Here is a 19,892-nt window from a genome sequence, read left to right on the forward strand (position 1 = left end):
AGGAGAATCTGAGGACAATTTTGAGGAAGCTTTAGATCTCAACATGGATAGAGAAGTTCACAACCATGAGAGAGCTGATGGAAACAATGCCATCCCTGAGAGGAGGGTTCTTAGTTCATACATAAACCCAACCTCTGGGAATTGTGGTAGTAGCATCCAGAAACCACCCATTCAGGCCAACAATTTTGAGCTCAAGCCACAGCTAATATCACTTGTGGAAAATCATTGTTCCTTTGGAGGAAGTGCTAATGAAGACCCAAACCAACATCTCACAAAATTCCTGAGAATTTGTGACACTGTGAAGTCCAATGGAGTCCAGGAAGATGCCTATAAACTGCTTTTGTTCCCATTCTCACTTAGGGACAAAGCAGCTAAGTGGCTGGAATCATTCCCAAGGGGGAGTCTAACAACATGGGATGAGGTGGAAAGCAAGTTTCTGGCACGTTTCTACCCTCCACAAAAGGTCAATAGGCTTCGATCTGAGGTTCAAACTTTTAGACAACAAGATGGTGAAACTCTCTACGAGGCATGGGAGAGATTCAAGGACTTGACAAGGAAATGCCCACCAAACATGTTCCATGATTGGGTTCAACTGCACATCTTCTATGATGGGCTCTCTTATGAATCAAGGAAGGCTGTAGACCATTCATCAGGAGGTTCATTGAACAGGAAAAAGACTGTGGAAGAGGCCATTGAAGTGATCAGACAGTGGCTGAGAATGAGTACTACTATGCATCAGAAAGGCACAACACTAAGGGAGTCATGGAGCTGAACCAGGTTGATACAATTCTAGCCCAAAACAAGGTGTTTGCCAAGCAACTAGCAGAGCTTACCAGGCAATTAGAAACAAAGCAAGTGGCTGCAATACACACACAAGATCAAGAGGAAGTAGGCATTGAAGGAGGTGAATGGGATGAGGTTAACTATGTGGGAAACCAACAAAGGCAATCATATGATCCACATGCCAACACTTACAACCCAGGCTGGAGAAACCACCCAAACTTTGGGTGGGGAAACCAACAAACCCAACCACAAAACCACAAACCTTACAACCACAACCAACATAACAATTCCACATACCAAAACTCCAACCAAAGATCATACCAAGCCACACAAAACACTTACCCCCAATCATCATATCATGGCCAAAATAATCAACATACCCAACCTAATCCGAACCAACAATTTCAAGATCAATTAAACCGGATAGAAGGAATGCTTGCAACCATGAGCCAAGACATAATTGAATTGAAAGCTTTTAAGGAAGAAGTAAATTCTAACTTGCAAAACCAAGGAGCTGCCATCCAGAAGCTAGAAAATCAAATTTTGTATTTGACTAAGCAAGCCCCTGGGACAAGCGGTTCTCATGCTGCCAAGGCTATTGCAAGGGAGGAATGTAAGGCCATAACCCTCAGAAGTGGAAAGAATCTAAAGGAGATTTCAAGGGAAACCACAGAGGATGAAGCAAAGGAAAATGTGAAAGACAAAGAACAAGGACAATATGTTACACCGTTTGCAACAAAAGAAAAAGAAAAAGAGGTCTTGAAGCCTTACACACCTAAAGCACCTTATCCTCAACGTTTGATGAAAAGTGAAAAGGATGGCCAATTCTCCAGGTTCTTGGAGATTTTCAAGAAGCTTCAAATCAACATTCCCTTTGCTGAGGCAATAGAGCAAATGCCACTCTATGCAAAATTCTTAAAAGAATTAATGACCAAGAAGAGAAGCTGGAGAAATGAGGAAACTGTGTTGTTAACTGAAGAATGCAGTGCCATCATTCAGCACAAATTGCCTCAGAAATTGAAGGACCCAGGCAGTTTCCAAATCCCCTGCATTATAGGAGAAGTCATGGTGGAGAAGGCCTTGTGTGATTTAGGGGCCAGCATCAATTTGATGTCGCTAACAATGATGAGAAGAATGAAGATTGAAGAAGCCAAACCAACAAGAATGGCCCTCCAATTGGCAGATCGAACTTTTAAATTCCCTCATGGGATAGTTGAGGATTTGTTGGTGAAGGTGGGAGAATTTATATTTCCTGCTGATTTTGTGGTGTTAGATATGGAGGAAGAAGCCAAAGCTTCAATAATTCTGGGAAGACCCTTCCTAGCTACTGCTGGAGCCATCATAGATGTACAAAAGGGTGAACTCACTCTTAGACTCCATGATGAGAAATTGGTGTTTAATGTATTCAAGGCAATGAGCTATCCATCAGAATCACTAAGGGAATGCATGAGGGTTGATGTAGTGGACATTGCAGTACAAGAAACTTTTGAGGAAACAATAAAGGAAGTGGCAGAGGAAGAGTTCACCAAGGATATTGAAGTTAGTGATATCAAGGGTGCTGACACAACCATGCTAAGCAGGCCAGAGAAAGTGAAGGAAGAAAAGGAAGCACCAAAACCTGAGCTCAAAGCATTGCCCCCTAATCTCAAGTATGCATACTTGGGTAGTGATGAGAGTCACCCTGTTATCATTAGCTCGGCCTTGAGCCAAGAACAGGAAGAAGAATTGATCAAGGTGCTGCAAACTCATCAAGATGCCATTGGATGGACCCTAGCTGATTTGAAGGGGATAAGTTCATCCATATGCATGCATAAAATCTTGTTAGAAGAAGATGCTAGACCCTCCATTCAAGCTCAGAGAAAATTGAATCCCGTCATGAAAGAAGTGGTACAAAAGGAAGTCAGGAAGTTATGGCAGGCAGGGGTAATCTACCCCATTTCTGATAGCCCATGGGTTAGTCCCATCCATGTAGTTCCCAAGAAAGGTGGCATAACTGTGGTGCCAAATGAGAAAAACGAACTCATACCCACAAGAACCGTTACTGGGTGGAGGATGTGCATAGACTACAGGAAGCTCAATGAAGCCACCAGAAAAGATCATTTCCCACTCCCATTCATGGATCAGATGCTTGAAAGGCTTGCCGGACATGCTTACTATTTCTTCTTGGATGGATATTCAGGCTACAACCAAATAGTAGTTGATCCTAGTGATCAAGAGAAAACATCATTTGTTTGTCCATATGGAGTTTTTGCTTATAGACGCATGCCCTTTGGATTGTGCAATGCACCTGCCACTTTCCAAAGATGCATGCTGTCCATCTTTTCGGACATGATTGAAAAATTTATTGAGGTCTTCATGGACGATTTTTCTGTGTTTGGGGATTCTTTTCCCAGCTGCCTACACCACCTTGCCTTGGTGCTTAAGAGGTGCCAAGAGACTAACCTAGTATTAAACTGGGAAAAGTGTCATTTCATGGTCACAGAAGGAATAGTCCTTGGCCACAAAATCTCTAATAGAGGCATGGAGGTGGACAGAGCTAAGGTGGAAATCATTGAAAAACTACCTCCACCAAGTAATGTCAAGGCAGTTAGGAGCTTTTTGGGACACGCTGGTTTTTACAGAAGGTTTATTAGAGACTTTTCTAAAATAGCCAAACCTTTGAGTAACTTGCTTGTCTCTGATACACCCTTTGTATTTGATAAAAATTGCATGCTAGCCTATGAACTTTTGAAGCAAAAACTTTCCTCTGCACCTATCATTGCCCCACCTGATTGGAACTTACCGTTTGAACTGATGTGTGATGCATCAGACCTTGCTATTGGGGCAGTGTTAGGACAAAGGAAAGACAATTTGGTACATGTGATTTATTATGCCAGTAAAGTCTTGAATGCTAACCAAAGGAATTACACAACCACTGAAAAAGAACTCTTGGCAATAGTCTTTGCATTTGAAAAATTTAGATCTTATCTCATTGGATCTAAAGTCATTGTCTTCACTGATCATTCAGCTTTAAAATATTTACTTGCTAAACAAGAATCTAAACCGAGACTTATTAGATGGGTTCTTTTGTTGCAGGAATTTGACATTGAAATCAAAGACAAGAAGGGTGTAGAGAACAAGGTGGCAGATCATTTATCAAGGATACCATGTGAAGAAGGAAGCACACAAAGCACACATGTAAATGAGTGCTTTCCTGATGAACAACTCATGATAATTCACAAAGCACCCTGGTTTGCAGACATAGCAAACTTCAAGGCCACTGGGAGTTTACCTTTGGAATTTAACAAACATCAAAGGAAGAAATTGGTAAATGATGCCAAATACTTCATCTGGGACGAACCATACTTGTTCAAAAAATGTTCCGATGGCATACACAGAAGATGTATATCCGAGGAAGAAGGAAGGGAAGTCTTATGGGACTGCCATGGCTCCACTTATGGAGGGCACTTTGCAGGGGAAAGAACAGCAGCTAAGGTGTTGCAGTGTGGTTTTTATTGGCCTACTATCTTCAAAGATGCAAAAGAATTAGTGAAGCACTGCCATGAATGCCAGAAAGCTGGGAACCTGCCAAGAAGAAATGAAATGCCACAACAATTCATTCTGGAACTTGAATTGTTTGATGTATGGGGGATAGATTTCATGGGACCATTTCCCTCCTCATACTCAAATAATTACATTCTTGTGGCAGTAGATTATGTCTCCAAATGGGTTGAAGCAATAGCAACTCCAACCAATGATAATAAGGTAGTCATGAACTTCCTCAGAAAACACATTTTTTGCCGTTTTGGGGTTCCAAGAGCAATCATCAGTGATGGAGGAAGCCACTTTTGCAACAAACCATTAGAGGCATTACTCCTAAAATATGGAGTCAAACACAGGGTAGCCACACCATACCATCCACAGACAAGTGGGCAAGCCGAAATATCTAACAGAGAACTCAAAAGAATCCTGGAAAAAACTGTGGGAACTTCAAGAAAGGACTGGTCGATTAAGCTAGATGATGCTCTTTGGGCATATAGGACAGCTTTCAAAACACCAATTGGAATGTCTCCTTACCAACTAGTATATGGAAAAGCTTGCCATCTGCCACTGGAGTTGGAGCACAAGGCATACTGGGCCTTGAAACTTCTGAACTTGGACAACAAAGCCGCTGGAGAAAGAAGGATGTTGCAAATTCAAGAGTTGGAAGAATTCAGAGCGGAAGCTTATGAGAATGCCAAAATTTACAAAGAAAGAGCAAAGAAGAAGCATGACAGCAACATAGCCCCAAGGAAATTTGAAGAAGGGCAAAAAGTATTGCTCTACAATTCTAGGCTGAAGCTATTTCCAGGGAAGCTAAAATCAAGGTGGTCTGGACCATTCCTTGTCACCAAGGTCTCCAACTATGGACAAGTAGAAATCATGGAAGAAAAGTCACAACGAACCTTCATTGTTAACGGCCAAAGACTCAAGCATTACTTGGGAGATGTGGAGGAGAAGGACAAAGTTAAATATCACCTCAACTGAGGAAGCTGACCGTCAAGCTAATGACGTTAAAGAAGCGCTTGTTGGGAGGCAACCCAACCTGAGGTAATACCTTGTTGCTGTTTCTTTTATTTGTTTCAATAAAAAGGGTAAAGTAGTTTCTGTGCATTGCAAAGAATTAAGTTTGGTGTTTCACACCAAACAATGAATTCATGGATCAATAAGTCGAAGGGGAATGTGTAACTCTAAGTTTGGTGTTCCACCATAAAGATCAACTGAACACAACAACCTTTGAATTATATGAAAGGAACAACTATTCTAAGCAGTCACAGAAATGCTTAAAACCCTTAGTAGCAACATCATTCCAAGATAACTCAAGGATTCAAAGAACAGAGAGAAGTAAGTGGGAGACTAAGTTTGGTGTTCACACACCAACTTAAGAATCCGATACTTACCCACACATAGTTGAGCTAACCACTCAAGTGCTTGAGAAGCAAGCAACTTCATTACTCTTTGCAGGAAAGGAAACAAGAACCTTAAAGCATGAAGCAACATTTAGGAAGAAGAAGGAGAAATCAAAGTGTTTCATGACAACAAAGAGAAAACAAGGAATTTCACAAGGTGGTATTGTTCCTTGATAATTCTTTAAAAAGGGCAAACAAAAGCATGCGTGTTCTGGTTTAAACTGTAACTGTTGAATCTTTCTGGAATGTGTAGTGTTTTTTTTAGTATGTCTGTTTGTTAATTGCTTTGAATAAAGTGAATGCCTAGATGTTTGGATATAACTTCACCTTCTTAAACAAGTGCGTGCCATGCTTGTTCTGTTTCCAAAAATAAAAGAAAAGTTTGAACAAAAGTAACTTGGCTAAATTAGTGACAAATCAAGTAGAATTAAGTGGTGGTATGCATGCTTGATTGTGTAGTCAGATCACTAAAATTAGAGTGTAGAATTATCATTTTTTATGTAGAGAGTAAAAATTGTCTATGGATCTTGATGAATAAATGTCTTTGGCCATGAAAAAGAAAGAAAAAGAAAAAGAAAAAGCCACAGAAAAAGGCAACCAAAAAGCAAGAAAATTGAGAAAACAAGCTAGGTACCAATGGTTTGAACTTCTGAGACAGATGCCTGTGGTGTTTATGTATTAAGGATATGCTTGGATGAATAGGTTCTGAGGAGTGTTTCAACACTTGGTAACTTGGGTTAACTAACCCGGGATTATCAACCAAAAGTCCATTATCAAGAGCAACCTAAATACAAAACATTTAGTCACACAAAGAGGTGCTGGGCACCAATGTCTCAAGAAGAAATGTGAACTAAAATGCCTAAAGTGGATATGTGTAGTGCACTGATAAGAAAAAGAAAATGCCAAAGGCTTGTGCAACACATGACACTAAGCAAACAAGGAGCAAAAGAAGCTCTAAGAAAAAGAAAAGAAAAACAAAGAAGAGAAAAGTGCCAAAGACATAAGAATAACAAGAGGCCATAGCAATTTTTGATGGATGCAATGAAAAAGTGATAATCCTACCTGATAAGTATGAAAAAGTGATGCTGCAACTTTCTGCATAAAACCCTTCTGATGAACTTCAAATGCTTGCTAATATAGCCAATGTAATTGCTTTCTGTTCCATACTTTCTTCTCAAATAACTCAGGACTTGCTTAGGGACAAGCAAGTATTAAGTTTGGTGTTGTGATGCCAAGGCATCATAGGCTAGTTTCACTAGCATTTTTCTGTTAGTTTTAGTTGTTTTATGCATTTTCTTGAGCTTAAAGTAACCAAAAATGGTTAAATGAAGAACAAAGTAATGAACCATCCAAACAATATGATTTTGATGCAAATTCCATGAGTTTTAGTTATATTACTTAAATGCTATGAATGAAAGATTTCTCATGAAATTTTGCAAGACTTTGATGCAATTGTTTGGATGATTTCAGGGAAGAAGAGGCTAAGCAAGGAAGCAACAAAATAAATAAAGGAAGCTTGAATATCACATGTGGAGTTTAAGTTCCAGTTGAAGCCTAAACTGGAGCTTAAACGCCAAAATCATGAAGGATAAGAAATGCTGGGATTGAAGTTTAACCTCCTGTTTGACCTCAAACTGGAGGTTAAACGCCAGAATGAGTATGCCACCCAGGGAGGAGTTCCACGTTTAACCTCCAGTTTGACCTCAAACTGGAGGTTAAACGCCAGAACCAGGAAGAGTACCAGGGAGCCATTCCACGTTTAAGCTCCAGTTTGACTCAAACTGGAGCTTAAACGTGTTCGATAGCTTTTCCACTCCAGGGTTGCTCTCTCCATCTCCACGTTTAACCTCCAGTTTGACCTCAAACTGGAGGTTAAACGTGTTCGACACCTCCAGTGCCACCATTCTAAGCTTCCACGTTTAACCTCCAGTTTGACCTCAAAATGGAGGTTAAACGTGTTCGACCTCCAGTATGCCTCCACCCTTTTCCACGTTTAACCTCCAGTTTGACCTCAAACTGGAGGTTAAACGTGTTCGACCTCCAGGGCTGCCCTTCCTATCCCCACGTTTAAGCTTCAGTTTAACCTTAAACTGAAGCTTAAACGTGTTCGACTACATGACTCTCCAGGGCTACCTTCTTCCATTTCCACGTTTAAGCTTCAGTTTAACCTTAACTGAAGCTTAAACGTGCTTCTTCAAAAGGCCTCACTGGAAGTGTCTGGCGTTTAAGCTGCAGTTTAAGCTTAAACTACAACTTAAACGCCACTCTTGAAAAAGGTTTCTGGGCCAAAAATATTGTGATTTAAGTTAGTCTTTGAGCACAAATATTAACTTAAACTTACTTTGGTTTGAAACCCAATTGAATATCATGGTTTATGGGATTGGGCCTGAAGGATTGATGAGTTTGAAATCTCAATTTATTGAGTCATGTGTCATTATTTGATTATCACTAAGTTGGCTCAATAAATGTTACAGGATTTGGATCAACAACCTCATCAAGATTATGGATCATAAACCCAAGGCAAAAGGAAGGCAAGGAGAGGCCTCAAAGCCCAAGAAGCACAACTGAAGCTCAATATAGAAAGTGTATAAATAGGATAGAAGTTAAGTTAGAGGGACTTTTTACTTCACTTTTAGCTAGTTTTCCTTTTCTTTGTAATTGAATTCAGAGCTATGATTCACTAAACCCCCTTTCATTGGGTTAGGGAGCTCTATTGTAATTCAATGAATCAATAATAGTTTATCTTCTTCTTCAATCTTTTCTCTTGAATTTTGTTAGAAAGCTTCTCGATCTAATTCCATTGAGTAGTTGTCTTGGGAAAGAAACTACTCATACTTGGAATCCTTCGGAGCCTTGGGAAAGGAATGGAGGATTCATGCTAGAGAAGCTTTCTCACAGTGGATTGGATTGGGGTTTGGATGGATATTGTGACATGTAATCCTACCAAATTGTGGTTCATGAAATTGTGTGGTATAATCAGTGATCAAGCATCATCTCTTCTTATGAACATTTAAACCAAGGGATTGGGAATTTGTTTGTTTTTAGAGAGCATTGGTGAGCCAAGGAATTGGGATCCAATCATATAAGATTGCCAAGCAAAATTCAATAAATGCATTGGTTGAGGAAGAGATATACATGTTTTGATTCGGAGATTTCAATATCTCCTAAACCCAATGAATTCCCCATTTCTGATTTCCACTTTCTCTTTACATTCTGCAATTCAATTCTTGCAATCATCCCCATTCCCTTTTAATTTCAGCAATTTACATTCTACTCTTTAATTCATGCAATTTAAGATTCAACCATTTAATTTTCTTGTCATTTACTTTTCCCGCCAATTTTACATTCCGCAATTCTCATCTCAAATCTTGATTCCGCTCAACTAGAACACACTTCTAATCCGAATTGCTCACTCAACCAATCCTTGTGGGATTCGACCTCACTCTATTGTGAGTTTTTACTTGACGACGATAACCGGTGCACTTGCCGGAAGGAATTTTGCCTATCGTGCAATTTCCTAAATCGTAGCATAACACGTTTATGCGCATCAACTTTCACCAATATGAACCACTTTCCAACTATAATACCTTTCACTCAAACAATGAACCCTTTCTTCCACCACCACCTTCATTGGATGAATATCTCCAACCCCTTATGCAAGAACAACAAGAGCTTCTAGCTAGGTGTCAAAAGTAAGAAGAAGAGCAAAAGATGCTAGGGGAACTTATGGCTAGCTTGACCAAAGTAATGAATCATATGGTATCATTGTGCTCAAATATCTAAGACACTTTCATTGTTGAATATGGAAGATTAATTGAGGAGCACAATGAGAAGGAGAATTTTGAGCTTCAAGGAGAAGAAGAGGAGTTAAATCAAGAGGTGCAACAACAGGAGGAAGCCGAGATTGTTAAACAAGAGGAAGGAGTGGTTGGGGATTTAGGAGATGTTGAGTGCAAAGAGGAATCTCAAGTTGAAGAGCCTTCTTCCATGGAGTTTGAAATTGATGTTAAGGAGGATAGTGCACAACCTCCAAGGCATAATGTGATTGAAGAAATGGAAGAAGTGGAGCAAGCAACAAATCCTCCTATCTATGATGATTCCACATCAACATATGATCCTTTTGATTTTGATGAATCCTTTCCCATTGAACTTGGAATTGACAATGAGGTAGACTTCACTCAACATCCGATTTATGATTTGAGTGATGGGGAAGAGCTAGAAGACATTGGTGAAGAAGAATTTGAACTTGAGGAAGCTTGGCAAGGGGTAGAGCATGAAGTATCTTGTCAAGTGGTGGAAGCCCCTAGAAGAGGATGGACGGGAGTGGAACGTGCCTTATCAAGATCATTGGGGACTCCTCCACCTAAGTCGCCATCCAATCCTTAATTTGAGTGGGTAAAACACATTACTCTTACCTTTATTATTCCACTTGAATTTGGTTTGCTTGAAACGGATGGCCAACTTAGGGCGCTTTGTGGAATGAAGCGTAAGAGGAGGATATTTAGTGGTTGGCGTTGTAAGTCTAGGCTCATTATGGTTGGAGGCTCAAAATGAGGAGCAAAGGTTGAATTAATGGTCAATTGGATGGGTCTAGGAGGGTAGTTTGGTGCCTTAGTGAGAATTCGAGCGAATTACCATGATCAACTCAAAGAAATTACCATGATCAACTCAAAGACGGGTGTGAAAACAAAGTGTGGGATCCCGGATTACAAGAAGAGGATCAACTTTGGGAGCTCATGGTTTGTGAAGAACTCCATCAAAGCTTGGAGCTATTAATTTTGAATGACGGAGCTTATTGGGGATTCAAGCATTGGTGGATGTTCAAGGTTGGATTCAAGCACAAGCCACCTTGATGAAGAGCTCCTCATAAGTCAAACTTAAGGACAATAAAAAAAGTGCTAGGTGGGAGACACCCCACTATGGTAACATCTTTTTATTTTTCTCTTTAGTATATATTGGTAAAATAAGTTTAATTTCATGTTTTGTTTGGTTAGTTGAGTTCATTATGGAGTCTAGTATGTTAAATAAGGTTTTATGGTATTTTGGTAGCTGTTTGGAGGTTTGGAATGCTTGGTTTGGTGCAAGAACATGAAAAATTCTGAAAAATAGAACACCATGCCACGCGTATGCGTGACCCCAAGTTTTTCAACACCCCACGCATACGCATTGATGCCAGGGCATTTTGGCCAGTTTCACTGACCTTTTCTTTATGGTTTTAGGGTAGTTTCATGCACTTTCTTAGGAAATAAGCAAGTTTTTGGTAGAATTTCACTTACATCTTGATTCAAGCTAACATTGTGATTCATATATAAATTCATGAGAATTATGCATGAATTGAATGACAAATTGGATGATGCATTTCTCATAACTTGGACTAGAACTTTGATGCACTTTATTGCTTGATTTCAGGACAAAGGAAGCAAGGAAGAACCACGTTAGCAGCCACGTTAGTCTAACTAACGTGACCTCTAACGTGGAAGGGGAGCTAGCTTGCAACGTTAATGAGAAAAGTAATGACAATGTTAAGTGTCACTAACGTTGGCTCAACTTCCCCTCTCCACGTTAGAGTTCACGTTAACTTAGTTAACGTGACTCTTAACGTGGTCAATGATAGCTTCGAGAGTGTTATTGGCAATCACTTTTCTCATTAACTTTGCAAGTTACCTCCCATTCCTTGCTTCCTTTGGTCCTGAAATCATGCAATAGAGTGCATCAAAGTTCTAGTCCAAGTCATGGGTAATGCAACATACAATTTGTCACTAAACTCATGCAAAATCCTCATGAAATAATGTAAAATGCACAATGTATGCTTGAATCAAGGTGTAAGTGAATATCTACCCAAAACTAGCTTATTTCCTAAGCAAATGCATGAAACTAACCTAAAAACAGTAAAGAAAAGGTCAGTGAAACTGGCGAAGATGCCCTAGCATCACAACACCAAACTTAAAGCTTGCTTGTCCCTAAGCAAGTACTGGAACAAGAGAATGATGAATGGAATGCCAAGAGCAATAAGTCATTCTTGTGGAAGTCATATCACTGATTTTATGGTGGTTTCATGCATAGCAACTTAGGTTCATTCCTGGCTTTCAGACCTTTATCATGTCTTAAAACACTCACTTTGCATACATCCCATGAGACTTTTATTCATTGATCCCTTTATTGTCATTTTAGAGCTTATTGGTGTTCTTAGGCTAAGTGCTCTGTAAGGGGGCAACTTTTTAAGATAAGCTTTTAGCCAACACTCCCGAACCAGTTAGTTCAAGGTGCTAGGTGTTGAAGCACCCCTAAGGACTTACTCCCTCAAGTCTCTCCCCCATACATACACACCACAGGCATATAGTTCATTTATTTTCCTTCTTGAGACCTTGGTGTCCAGCACCTCTTTGAGTTACTAAATGCTCTGTGGTGAGGGTTACTCTTGATAATGGACTTTCAGCTGATAATCCCGGGTTAGTTAACCTAAGTTACTAGGTGATAAAGCACCCCTAAGAGCTTATTCATCCAAGTAGATCCCTCACACAGGAACACCACAGACACATATCTTAAGATCAAAACCATTGGTGCCTAGCCTTATTGCTTACTCTTTTTCTTTTGTTTTTCCACTTTCATTATTCTTTTCTCTTTCTCTTATTAGGATCTTGTCATATACTTAGTCTCATGAGTATATTCAAAGCAAAGTATTCAGGCCAGATAGTTGTCATCCCACCTTATGGTTGAACCAACTTAGCTAACTTATGATCATACCACAAACTCATGAATGTACTCCATAGTGTGAACTCCACTCTGGTCTTTTGAAACATAAACATTCTCTCTTCATTTGATTAAAAAGGGACAAGCATACAAGTAAGTAAAGTAAGGATGCAGTGACATAAAGACTAGCACACAGAGACTTTCTTCAATACCAAAAACTTAAAAGACATAATTGAAGAATGTTTAAAAATAACATGGAAGTAAGTTCTATTTCATACAAGATCTTCCTTATTTAAAGCATAGAAAAAGGTGGAATAAAGAAGGAACTCCACCACCTTTTACTGTTGTGGATGTCCATGCTCTTTTCCTTGCTTGTCCTCCTTGTTTCCTCTTGCATTTTCTCGCATCCGTGCCAATCTTGCTTGCTTCCAATCCTCAAGTGCCTTCCTCACTGACTCATGACTCTCTTCCACCCTTTGTCTTTCCTCTCGTGATAATTCATCCTTCATTTCTTCATACCTGGCTATTCCTAGATGTAATATTGGCAGCTGTCCCACTAAGTAGCCGAGCTTGGCTTGAGTGTTTATGTGATGTCCTGTTTCGCTCATATAAACTCCTTCTGCGAATGCCCTTTGCTCGTCCAATAGTTCTGCCTATTCTATTTGTCTTCGATGCATCTCATGTATGTGAGCCCCTTGATGTGCTTGGATATTGATTAGTCTCTGGATGGATTCTTGTTGCTCGTTTTGCCTTCCTTCCATCCTGTTTAATGTTTCTCCCCATTGTTATCCTTGACTTAGTTGCTGTTCCATCATTTGCCTTTGCCATTCACCTTGCTGAGTCATCCATCTTGAGAGTTTTTCCTCTTGCTGCCCCATCATCTATAGTTGAAGCTCTTTCTGTGCTCCGTGGCTTTCCAAATATTGTTTAGACAAGCAATCAATGGCCTCCTGCAATTGGTGCATGTCCAAGGTCTGTTGTGTTTGACCCTCTAAGACTTGTCCTTCCACTACTTGAGGGGTTGTCTTCTTCCTTTGCTTCCGCTGAGGCAACGGGGATGCTGCAGCATTCATCCTTCGTACAGTTATTAGGATGCCTTCCTTTATCCACATGGGGTTCTCATCTTCAAAAACCACCCCAGCTTTCTTGCATATTCGGTAAATAGTGCTGGGGTAACCTAACGTTCCTCTTGAGTCACTTTTTTCTGCCATCTTTCTAATACCTTCAGCTATGAGTTCATGAACCTTGATTTCTCCTCCCTTCAGTATACAGTGCAGCATTGTGGCTCTCTTGACATTCACCTCCGAGTTGTTTGCAGCTGGGAGAATAGACCTTCTCACTAGTTCAAACCACCCCTTGGCTTCAGGAGTGAGATCTGTTCTCTTGATGAACTTTGGTTTATTTCTCGCACCCCTTTCCCAGTCATCTCCTGGTACACAAATATCTTGTAGAATCTGGTCATAATTGGGGTTGTCCAATCTTGAGTGATAGCTTTCTTCTTCAAACTGTATAGACCGTAGCTTCAATGCCCTCATGACATTCATGGGACCAAAATCCACCATCTTTCCTCTCACAAAGCTTGCGTAAGACTCATCTTTCTTATCATATCGAACCGCATTTGCATAAAATTCTCTTATGAGGTTTGCATTCACCTTAATGACCGGGTCAGTGAGGAGCTCCCATCTTCTCCTTTCTATCTTCTCTGTGATTTCGGGGCACTCAGTCTTTTTAACATGAAATCCCAGCTCATAAATGATTTCCTTATCAACCATCCACCTGTATTGCAATGCATGATGCAAGCTTCTAAATCTCTTTTCATCATATGGGTGTTCTTCCATGAGTTCCTTTCCCTTACTTCTTTTAGAACCCGAAGACGCCATGAATGATAGTTAATATGTGAAGGTGGCAAAGTTGTGGAGATTTTTAGTTGTTTAAGGTTTTATTGCGATGAAGAGAGTGAGGTGGGAAAAAGGTTTTTAATGGGGTAGGCAGTGTCTTGTACCGAAATGGAGAGTGGTGAAGATTGGGTAATGACAATGAAGGTGGGCACGGAACAAGGTTCATTTATATAGAGAAGTTGTGAGAGAGTGGAGGGTGTGGATTGATTGAGTGGTTACTTGGTGGACGGTTGGGGTGATGCATGGATAAAAGACAAGGATCATCACTTTATGAAGGAGATTGCTCGGTCTTTTAGGGGTTCCATTTTTCCAATGTTGCATGGCAACATTTTCCAATGTATTCCCTTTTTAGAACAAGTGTGTAGCCCTTCCTTTTGTGGTGTCCGATCCTTCTTTGTTTAGTTGTCCAATCCATCCCTTTTTATGCTTCTTTTCTTTTCCTATAAAAATTTAAAATAAGGAAATTAATATCATAAAAATCAAACTCTACGGCTAGAATAATAAAGAGAAGAAAAAGAGTTTGTTTATTTATGAATTTCAACTAACTAACTACTTGTGTATCCTTATGCATTTTGGTGGCACCATGGGGTGACACCAAACTTAGTTTGAAGCAATGTGATGAAAAGTTTTGTTCAAAGCTCCCAAACTAGCATGCATCTTGGTTTGCTTTGAACACCAAACTTGTTCTTCACTATATACTGCATGATAAAGATTTCACCAAGTGTTTGTCAAGTTTGGGTTGAAATTCATAAACATTGATTTATTCATTATTTTAAAAACATATAAAACATGGGTTGCCTCCCATGAAGCGCTTCTTTAGCGTCACTAGCTTGACGTTTTTCCCTCGTCAGGGTGGTTGGTAGTGCTTAAAGTCCTCCCCTCTTGCTGTGGACTTATATCCATTGATTGGATCAATGATCTCCATATGTTCTAGGGAAAGAACTCTGTTGATAGTGAAGACCTTGGGTAACTGAGATGGTACAGTAGGGAGATTAGGGGGAATATCTGGGAAGTAAGCTGAGACAACTCTATCCCCTGGAGAGAAGTCTTCCGTAGGGATCTTCTTGTTCCTCCACCTCCTTGGTACCTTCTTCTTTGTTTCTTTTGAGGTTGCCTTCCCCTTGGTGACCTCTTTTTCTAAAGGGGTTGTGATGCTGTCTTTACCTGCCTCTAGAGGTTTAGGTTCCTCCAATTTTTCCTTGAGCTGTGGCAATTGCTGTTTTCCTTGTTTATCAATTAAGGGGATCTCACCATGATCTGGCTGTGCTTCAGTGCTTGTCTCCTCCTTCAATGTCTCATTATCATTTGTGCTTAGTTCCTTGTCCTCTTGATCTGTTTCTTGTGAGAGTTTGAAAACATTGAAGCTGAGTCGTTCATCATGGATTCTCAATATTAGCTCCCCTTTCTCTACATCGATAAGTGCTCTGGCCGTAGCTAGGAATGGTCTTCCCAATATGATTGGGTGAGTGTGACTCTCTTCCATGTCTAGGATGACAAAGTCTGTTGGGAGGAAGTATTTCCCAACCTTTAGCAACACATTTTCCACCACTTCTATTGCTTGCTTTTGAGTTTTGTCAGCCAGTCTGATGATTACATCTATGGGTATTATCTCATTGATCTGCAGCCTCTTCACCAGGGATAATGGCAGTAAGTTGATGCTGGCCCCCAAATCACATAGTGCTCTATCGAACATAGTTTCACCTATGGCACAAGGGATGTGAAAACTCCCTGGGTCTCTTCTTTTTGTAGGCAACTTAGGTTGAATAAGGGCACTACATTCCTTGTTCATCACTATAGTCTGGCCTCCTTTGAGTGAGCTTTTCCTGGGAAGAAGCTCCTTCATATACTTGATGAATGCAGGCATTTGTTGAATTACCTTGATGAATAGTATGTTTACATGTAGAGATACAAACAAGTCTAGGAACCTTGAGTATATTCTCTTTCCCACAGCACCATTGAGCAGTTGAGGGAGGGTGCATAGAGCTTCAGCAGCTCTTGTTGTGAGATTTCTGGTTCTTGGTGATATCTATCCTCCTCCTTTGTTGAGTTGTCTTCAGGTTGTTCGAAAATTTTGCCTTGCTTGTCTTCAGTCTCTTGATCACTTGTAGTGACCATTTTGCAATCTTCCCATCTTACTTTCTTTGCTTCTCCTTTGGGGTTTTTCTCCGTGTCACTTGGGAAGCTATCAGTAGGTTTGGGAATCTTCTCAGCTAAATATCCCATCTGGAATTCCAGCTTCCTGATGGTCTCTCCCTGGTTCTTAATATTGGCTCGCACCTCCTCTTTGAACACCTTATTTTCTTGAATCTCTTGGCATATTCCTTCAAGTAAGGCTTCAATCTTCGAGAGCTTGTCATCAATTGATGGGTGATTCAGAGCAGATGTGATGTTTTGGTTTTGATAAGCGTGTGGAGAAGTGTTGTTGTGGGGGTGTTGAGATGTCCTCTGTGTGAATTGCTGGTGAGCTGCATTGTTGTTGGAGTTGTAACGTCTCTGGTCTTGGTTTTGATCTTGCTCACTTTCCCACCCAAAGATTGGGTGGTTTCTCCACCCAGGGTTGTAGGTCTTGGAGTATGGATCATAGTTTTTCCTTGGTGAATTCCCAATGTAGTTGGCTTGCTCCTGAATACCCTCTGCTTCTTCATTCACTCCTTCTTGGGTTGTTGATGAAGTTGAGATTGCTGCTACTTGGTTCATCTCCATCTTCTTGGTGAGGTCAGCCAGCTGCTGGGTAATGAGCTTGTTTTGGGCCAATAGAGCATCTACATTGTTTAGCTCCATTACTCCTCTTGTGTTCCCTCTTTCGGAAGCATAGAAGTAGTCGTTCTCTGCTACTGTTTCAATAACATCTATGGCCTCCTCAATAGTCTTCTTCTTGTTCAAAGATCCTCCGGATGAATGGTCTACTGCCTTCTTTGACTCATAAGAGAGCCCTTCATAGAAAATGTGCAGCTGCACCCATTCGTTGAACATCTCTGGTGGACACCTCCTTGTTAGGTCTTTAAACCTCTCCCATGCTTCATATAGAGTCTCACCATCTTGTTGCCTGAAAGTTTGGACCTCCGCTCTCAGCCTATTGATTTGTTGAGGAGGGTAAAATCTTGCTAAAAATTCGTTCACCACGTCTTCCCAAGTTGTCAAGCTTTCCCTTGGGAAAGATTCCAGCCACTTGGCTGCCTTGTCCCTAAGTGAGAATGGAAACAAGAGCAGTCTATAGGTGTTAGGATGAACACCATTAGACTTCACTGTGTCACATATTCTCAGGAATGTGGTCAAATGTTGATTGGGGTCTTCTTGAAAACCTCCTCCAAACGAACAGTTGTTCTGAACAAGGGTGATGAGCTGTGGTTTAAGTTCATAGTTGTTGGCATGGATTGTTGGCTTTTGGATGCTACTTCCACAATTGCCTGGGTTTAGATTGATGTAAGAGCCCAAAACTCTTCTATCCTCCCCAGCATGATTCGCTCTACCTCCTCCCCCATGGTTGTGATCCTCTTCTTCATGATGGTTTTCCATGTTGTCTTCCATGTTTGGTTCAAAGAATTCCTCTTCTTCCTCAGCACCAACCACTTTCTTTCCTCTTGCCTCCCTCCTTAATCTAAGGAAGGTCCTCTCAGGTTCAGAATCGAAGGAAGTTGAAGCCCCGCTTTTTCTCCCTATCATACAACCATCAAGTGCAAGCAAGAAAAGATAGGTGCAGAAAGTATTTGTGTCAGAATTACTGTTAGTTGTGGGTGATGCAATATATCAAACAGTTAGTGGGTTAGCAAATAGAATTGAAAATAACAAAGAAAAACAAAAGAGTAGAGGGGGAAGGGAAGAAGTTTAACTAAAACAGAAAGTAAATCACTCAAACAGAAAATGAAATTCACAAAGTAAAAATGCTCAATCTAGTGATCTCCCAATTTAATCATTGTTGATGCACAATCAATCCCCGGCAACGGCGCCATAAACTTGATGCACAGAGAACTTGTCTCTCAACAAATCTCCCTTCGGCAAGTGTACCGAATTTGTCGTCAAGTAAAAACTCACAATAAAGTGAGGTCGAATCCCACAGGGATTGATTGATCAAGCAACTTTAATTAGAAGAATGTTCTAGTTGAGCGAATCCAGAATTTGGGTTGAGAGTTGCAGAAATAAAATGGCGGGAATGTAAATAACAGAAAAGTAATTGCTAGAATCAAAGGACTGGAAGTAAATGACTGAAAATAAATTAGAGAATTGTAAATGGGAATGGAGAATTTGCTCATAAAAGTAAATGACAGAAATTAAAGAGAATGGGTAAGATCAGAGATGGGGAGTTCATTGGGCTTAGGAGATGTTGCAATTCTCCGGATCAAGTTCATTTTCATCTCTTCCTCAATCAATGCACTCATTGATCTCCTTGGCAATCTTAATTGATTGAATTACAATTTCTTGCAATTCAATCTCTCAAATCTTGATCAATAGCCAATTTCTTGGTCAATTGCTCATGAGAAGAGATGAAGTATGGTCACTGATTATACCACATGCATTTCCCAAATCAAGTATTGAGAGGGTTATAGTCACATACCCATCCAAACCCAATTTGGTCCAGCATGAGAAAGCATTTCTAGCTTGATCTCTTCATTCCTCTTTCAAGGTTCAGAACAGATCCAAGTTTGAATAGCTTCTTTTCCAAGATAACTACTCAATTGGATTAAGATCGAAAGCTTTCAAGTAAAATCAAGAGAAAAGATAGAAGAAGAATAATGAAAATTAGTATTGATCCATCAAATTACAACAGAGCTCCCTAACCCAATGAAAGGGGTTTAGTTGTTCATAGCTCTAGAAAATGAAAACAAAGATGGAGAATACATCATAAAACTAGAAATTGCAAAGAAGGTAAAATACAGAGAGTAGTTATCGTTCTCCAACTTCCAGAACTCCCTTAACAATTCAAAGCTACTCCTATATATACTACTTCTCTCAGCTTCTCGTTGGCTCTTCAAGTCTTGGGCCTTTGGATCTTGAGTTTGAAGCAGTTCTCTTCTTCATTTGGGCTTGGCTTTACTTGCAGAGAGAAAATGTGAAGTGGGCAGAGACTTTAGCTCAGGATGTTAGGGGTGTTAACGTTTAGTGAAAATATAAGTTCGAGAACGTTAGTGACAATCAACTTTCTCACTAACGTTACTAAGTAAAAGCCACGTTAACCTCAACGTTAGTGGCATAAACGTTGCCACTAACGTTGCCTCTAAATCCTTTGCACACGTTATTGAGACTTAACATTCCCAATAACTTTGAAAAGCCCCCTTTGTTCCCACGTTAGAGCCCACGTTAACTTAGTTAACGTGGCTCTTTAACGTGGGCTTGCCATCCTTCGAGAACGTTAGTGACACTCAACATTTTCACTAACGTTCCAAGGTGCCCCTATGCCTCACGTTAGAGTCCACGTTAACTAGGTTAACGTGGCTTCTAACGTGGCCATGCTTAGCCATCCCCAACGTTAGTGACAATGTTGAGTGTCACTAACGTTGGCCATTCTTTCACTCATCAACGTTAGCTTCCACGTTAACTAAGTTAACGTGGAAGTTAACGTGGCTCCTTGGGGGGTTGTGTGGTTGCTTACAACGTT

The 19,892-nt window shown here is 40.3% G+C and overlaps 1 non-coding gene across 1 annotated transcript; it reads right to left on the reverse strand.

Annotated features, from left to right (window-relative positions):
• Positions 1-469: 469 nt before the first annotated feature.
• LOC112781472 (small nucleolar RNA R71) lies at positions 470-573 on the reverse strand. Its single transcript, XR_003192248.1, has one exon. It is a non-coding gene; the product is annotated as a small nucleolar RNA R71 (small nucleolar RNA).
• Positions 574-19,892: the final 19,319 nt, after the last annotated feature.

This window comes from Arachis hypogaea, chromosome 19 (assembly GCF_003086295.3).
Source record: "Arachis hypogaea cultivar Tifrunner chromosome 19, arahy.Tifrunner.gnm2.J5K5, whole genome shotgun sequence".
NCBI classification, from domain to species: Eukaryota; Viridiplantae; Streptophyta; class Magnoliopsida; order Fabales; family Fabaceae; genus Arachis; species Arachis hypogaea.